Source organism: Etheostoma spectabile, chromosome 4, assembly GCF_008692095.1.
Source record: "Etheostoma spectabile isolate EspeVRDwgs_2016 chromosome 4, UIUC_Espe_1.0, whole genome shotgun sequence".
Classification (NCBI taxonomy): Eukaryota; Metazoa; Chordata; class Actinopteri; order Perciformes; family Percidae; genus Etheostoma; species Etheostoma spectabile.
Window position 1 is genome coordinate 9,389,609 of NC_045736.1, and position 6,209 is coordinate 9,395,817.

Here is a 6,209-nt window from a genome sequence, read left to right on the forward strand (position 1 = left end):
TTTTTTTTTGGCAAAGCTTTTTTTAAAAGTGACCTTTCCATATTGATCCCGAGCGCTTGCTTTGTTGGCCGTACAGTATTTCACAGCTATTTGTTGAAATCAATTAGACAAACAGCTTTAAAAGAGAAGTGACAGATGGATCAATATAATGTTTAAAAGAGTATTCCTAAATGTTAAATTCACAATGCAAGAGTTGACAAGACAATGACAAGAGTTACCCATTACATTAACCCTTCAGTTTTTTCATTTGTAGCAACTGTTTCTCTGAATTTATTCTTACCTTCTTTAATGACCTTTTCAGGCCTCATGTGGATCAGTTACAGTATGGGTCCCTTTAACACTGGTACATATAAACTAGGAACGGTAACGGTATGAACATTTAACCTCAGTTATAGTGACCAAAATGATCACGGTTTTGGTATTATTGTGGTATTTTTATCAGTGGGTTCAATATGTTCAGAGAGCACTGATTCGCCTACCCTAGCTGAAATAGTTTCCAAAAAGTGTAACAGTGTTTATTATAATACAAAATTATTGGCAATAGGCTTGTAAAAAACATTCAAAACCGGCTGCTGAAACACTGGCCCGCTGTAGAGAGTCCGGTAATAACTTGAACCAGATGTTGATGTTATATGTGAAGTTGGATGTGGTTCTGAAATATAAGCAAATAATAATGCACATTAATAAGCATCTTTATTATGACTTCCTATAAACATACCAAAACTAAATGTTATCGCAACCAGCATGTAACAAGAAACAATACTAAGAAATACATTTATTTCTCTGTAATAATGAACATAAATGTAACATATTGCTAAGCAACACAAACTGAGAATAAGCCACATCTATTACAGCACACATAGCCATGACAGAGCAAACTGTGTAATACACCTTTAATAGCTAAGTACGTCGCTCCACTAGTGAGTTTACTGACGACTGCACGTTACAAGCTGAATATCAACACGTGGCTGCACAAGTAATATTAAACAATCTGCACATCTGTCAGCTATGCAATAAGAAACACATCAACAACAACTATTATTAAAGCTATAATGTAGCTCTCACACTCCAAATAAATGTCACATCTTAACACGGTCTAAACTTAATATGTATTGCAGCAGAACACTTATTGAAATATGTTTAAATGTAGCTTAAACTGTTACACAGATAACGAGGCAGAAAATCCCATGAGCAAGAATAGAATAAATAGAATAATTTTAACCTACATTCTGGGTTTCACACGTCACTTCAACAAGTCCGAAAACGGGAAAGGAATGATAAGAAAAGACTGTTTACTGTTCTGTCCCCTTCTCGACTCGCTGGGCTAAAGTTGCAAGGGTGGTTTTTTCTCGCACGAGCGCTAGGGGGGAGCAAGACAACCACCATTCAACTCGAAAAAAGTTCTGTAACCATTCCATTGACTCCGAAGCTGTTCAGTTAAGGTAAAATAAGCTACAAAAAACGGCGTAGTTCCCCTTTAATGCAATCCCATAGAGACAACTGTCAGTTTAACTATCACAGCAGATAATATTAAACATGTTTAAGATAGACAAAAATTCCTCCATTTGATCGTGTTCTGCTAAGTTTTAGTTCAGTTTAGAACAAAAACTGCTTGGGGAAAAAACAGTGCTGAATGTTGAAATGGAAAAATGTTTTTGCGATGCTTTAACAACATTGTGCTACTTCTGGATTTTCTTCTGAGAAAGTGCACTTATGATTTGCAAGATCACAACATGTTTTTTTTTATTTTTTTATTTTATATATTAACATAGATCATTTTATTTCAAGCTTTCCATTGAATGACCAGTGCATCTATTTTTCTGGTGAAGATGGGGTGTAGATCACTAACCCTCTCTCTCGCACTCACTCTCAGGTATGTGTCTTGCATTTAAAGGAAAGGCATTTAGATATTACCAGAGGCAGTACCTTTTTATCTGTGTGCGTAAACATTTCTGTGGCAGTGTATAAGTAGATGTTATTCTGATACCATCTGACAACAACTCAGAAAACCTTACTCCACTCCGGGCCATGACATTGAGTCATTACCGCCATTACCTCTCTCAGCTCGGGTCTGTCCACCATCATCAGTTTTTTGCTATGTATTGTACACAGATGCACAGAAAGACTGAGCAACTCGGACTTCAATTACAAGTAATTTCATTCTGAAGTAGCAAAAAATAATAAAACGCATGAAACTTACATCTCACTGTGTATTATCCATTATATGAATATGATTGATAGTCTACATGGATGAACCTACCAAACATGGCTTAGACTCTTACTATATCACAGATATTGGTGCAAATAAGAAGAGACCCGCCTGAATGGGAGCTTGGTCAGTTTGAGAGCATTATGCTGTATTTCAAAAAACTAATGACTATATTGGGGAAGTTGATATACACAAAAATGCCCATGTCAATAATTAGGAGGGTAAGTCATGATGAGAGATTAACAGTAGTTGTACAGTTATGCAATTTTTCTTACGTGGCACAAATCATGTGAGTTTTGTGCATTCAAATGTACTTGCAGCTTTCAGCTCAATACTTAGGTTTGTTGATTATTGCTGTATGGTTGAATCACAGCGACTCCTAGCTGTGATTCTGTTCAAAATCACATAACAACCTGCTTTTGAAATTTTCTAAACCACTTACCATGGACTGCAATTTAACCTAGTTATGATAAAAGCTTATTATGCATCATGTTTCCTTTTAAACAGATATCTCACCTACAGTGAGCATCTACTTTACAAGTTTACATGCACACACACACACACACACACCATAATTCACATCATGTTCTTACATATATACATTAACACACTTTTGTATTTAAAAAAGCCAAAACACATCAAAGACTAGGAAACACAAATAACCAACCTTACATTAACTTGCTGTGAGCTCTGAATAGATCTGATTTTCTTTACACCTCAACTCAGAATGCATATTATGTTTAAGTAGTAAGCTCAAAGTCCATGTACATATTGAGTACATAAGGCTTTTATAATTGAAACCCTAAGCAACACGTGTACTCGGGACACTTAACCATGATGAGCACAGAGTCTTCTGATAGACCCAAGGGTATTAAAAATATGGCTTAGTGATCTTTTCTTATTAAATGTATTACCACGGAAAATACGGATCAATGGTGGTGTCAAAGTGCATTAACCTGCGTGACTGGTTTGAGAAGTTTCAATAGACATTTTGAGATGGTTAAATATGTTTTTTTTTTGCCATGATTTGTCTTTGGAATCCATCATAACGGCTTTAAATCTGGAGCGAGCTAGAGTACGAAATTTTTTAAGTGTCCTTTAAATTCAGATTCCATCCGATTATATACTGCTAGTGCGTTTTTGGACTAAAAAACAAATGGTGAAAACGTAATTTGGTTATAAGAATCTTTATATTTATCCAGGTTAACATGGGGAGAAAACCAAAATCACGTGATACTCTACAACCATGAGGAGTAGAAATGGAATGTGGGAAGTTTGAATTCATTGTTTCAATTGCAGTGCCCATGTCGAGCAACAGTTTACACCTACAGGCAGGGCTTGATTACAGGTCATTATACTGGTAATATATTGTAATCAATACATAGCCTCTGTCCCAGTCTTATGTTTATGAATGTCATTAAGGCAACTAGTTTTTATATATTAAATTAATAGGGTTTAATGATTTTCCTCAAGAGTACAGAAAGCATTTTAGATTCTCTCAGATGTCTCTCCAAGCTGTGGGTAGTTCTTCTAATTAGATAGGTGTTTGTGTGCTGGAGGTATTGCCAATTACCACAGTGAAAAAGCACAAACATTAATGGAAGATCGACTGCAACCAGACAGTGTCTGGAGCTCGGAGCCCAAATAAAAACTCTTGTAGACAGGTCATAAAGCTAAAGGTGAAATCCAATTAATTACTCTATATCTGTGCAGATAACGACTAAACAAGAATTATAACACATTTGTGCATCTTAATGAACGTGACTGTAATTAACCTGTAATGTCTTTGCCCAAATCTGCCCCTAATTAAGCAAGAGATAAACTGTCTCTTAAATCAACCCTCCTCAATCAACATATGTACGGGATGCTGTGTCTACCTGATAGCGGCACAGAGACTGTGGTTTAACATCAGTAATTAAGATATCATCTAGAAAGTATAGCCCTGGTCTTCACTGTTTGATTATCATTTACAAACATCAAGATGCCCCTGTGGAATAAAGTCCACACTGGGTAGGTGGATAAAGTGCTTGTTAGGGTACCAGCTACCATCATTTTTCATATATTGGATGGTCTGTAATCAGCTAAATTAGAAATGCTGTACCAGCACATGTCCACAGATATAGTTTGCCCAACTAACAGACAGATACTTTTTGAATAAGTCCATTACTCAGCTAACACGGACTTCACTTGTTGTGTAAACATTGTGGAGATGTGATCACAGTGCTGGGATTTTGTGGGGTCTGGTGAATGTGACAGATAGCTGACAAAGGAAATCTTAGCCTTGAAAACACACACACACACACACACACACACACACACACACACACACACACACACACACACACACACACACACACACACACACACACACACACACACACTGGACAGAATATGGAACAGATGTAACTCTTTCATGTGCAGGCCAGTTTTTTTGTACTGTCCTGTTTGCATTTTCAGTAATGTTTTGGCTCACAGAGCATAAAAAATATCACTAAATTTACAAATGTTATATTTACATATAAAATATATTAGGTACACCTGGTCAACTGCTTGTTAAAGCACCCATATTATGCTCATTTCTAGGTTCATAATTGTATTTTGAGGTTGTACCAGAATAGGTTTACATGGTTTCATTTTCAAAAAACACCATATTTTTGTAGTACTGCACATTGATGCAGATCCTTTAGCAGATCCTATAAGATAACTCCTCCTCCAACTTTGGACAGTACAAGGCAGGATTTGCTGGGAGACTTCTTCTAAACGAGGGACACTTGTGGAATACCTGCAGAACAGGGACATGGAAGTAGTTCTTTTGGAGATTATGGTGAACTAGTATTTCTGTTTTAGTATTGTTTTGCCATAGATAACGAGCTAGCATGCTAGCGCTAGCATGTGTTACAGTTAGTCCTCTCGTCTCGGCTAGTGACGTAGAAAGCCGTGCAGATTTTGAACAGCTCACCACCCGGGGATTGAAGGCAGAGGACATTCAGAAACCTGTATCTCACCTAAAACGCCATGGAAGTTTTTTTTTTCAAGTTTGTATGCGTGTGGAAGCACCAGAGACAAAAAATTACACCCCAAGTCCCAGAGAAAGTGTTTTTTTTTTTTTATATATATGGGCACTTTAACTCAAACATCTAATCAGCTAATCACTTGGGAGCAAATCAATGCATTTAAGCATTTAGAAAAGGTCAAGACAATTTTTAAAAGTTTCAACCAAGCATCAAAATGGGGATAGGAACACTTTATTTGCTTAAGTACTTAAATTATAAAGTATGATGGCATGACTTTTCAACGTTCATTATTACATTCATTACCCCCAAATTCAGCTAAAGCTAAATTCAAACGGAAATAAGAACAAATTGAATGGTGTTAAAAAAAACAAATTTCTCTTCATAAAAAAAAAACACAGAAAATCAACTTCTTGTTCATTTCTGTTTCCGTTGCTCATAGCTGCAAAAATGAACTTACAGCTGCAGGGATAAAACAAAAACAAGTCCATTTTTTTTTTTGTCAATTTTTTGTTTGTAATTTGGGGAAGTGAATTCAAAATGGCTGCAGCACTTAAGATTAGACTAAATAATAAATTGCAATTTAACAAATTCTACAAAATACATCTTTGATGAAAGAAAAAAAACTTAAAACACTGTTCAGAAAAAATAAACAAGATATTTGATAAACTAAAGTAAATCACCAGAGGACTGAGGACACATTGTAGACTCACAAACACACTGTGATGCTAAAACAACAAAACAAGAAATTGTAAAATGTAAATTAGGGGAAAGGACTGTGTGACTAGGAGAGAAAGAGACTCGGTGTCTCATTTTCTCCAGTCTTTGCATGTGAATGGATCCATGCGGGTCATTGGTCTTGTTTCCTCCTGGCTCGCCTGTCGAGTTGGATATATGCAAACTGCCTTGGCCTGCGGCAGCCTTTAAAGGAGATCAGTTTGTTGGAGAGTGAGGGGAGGCGGGGGTGCAGGCCCAGCTGAGTGGGCAGT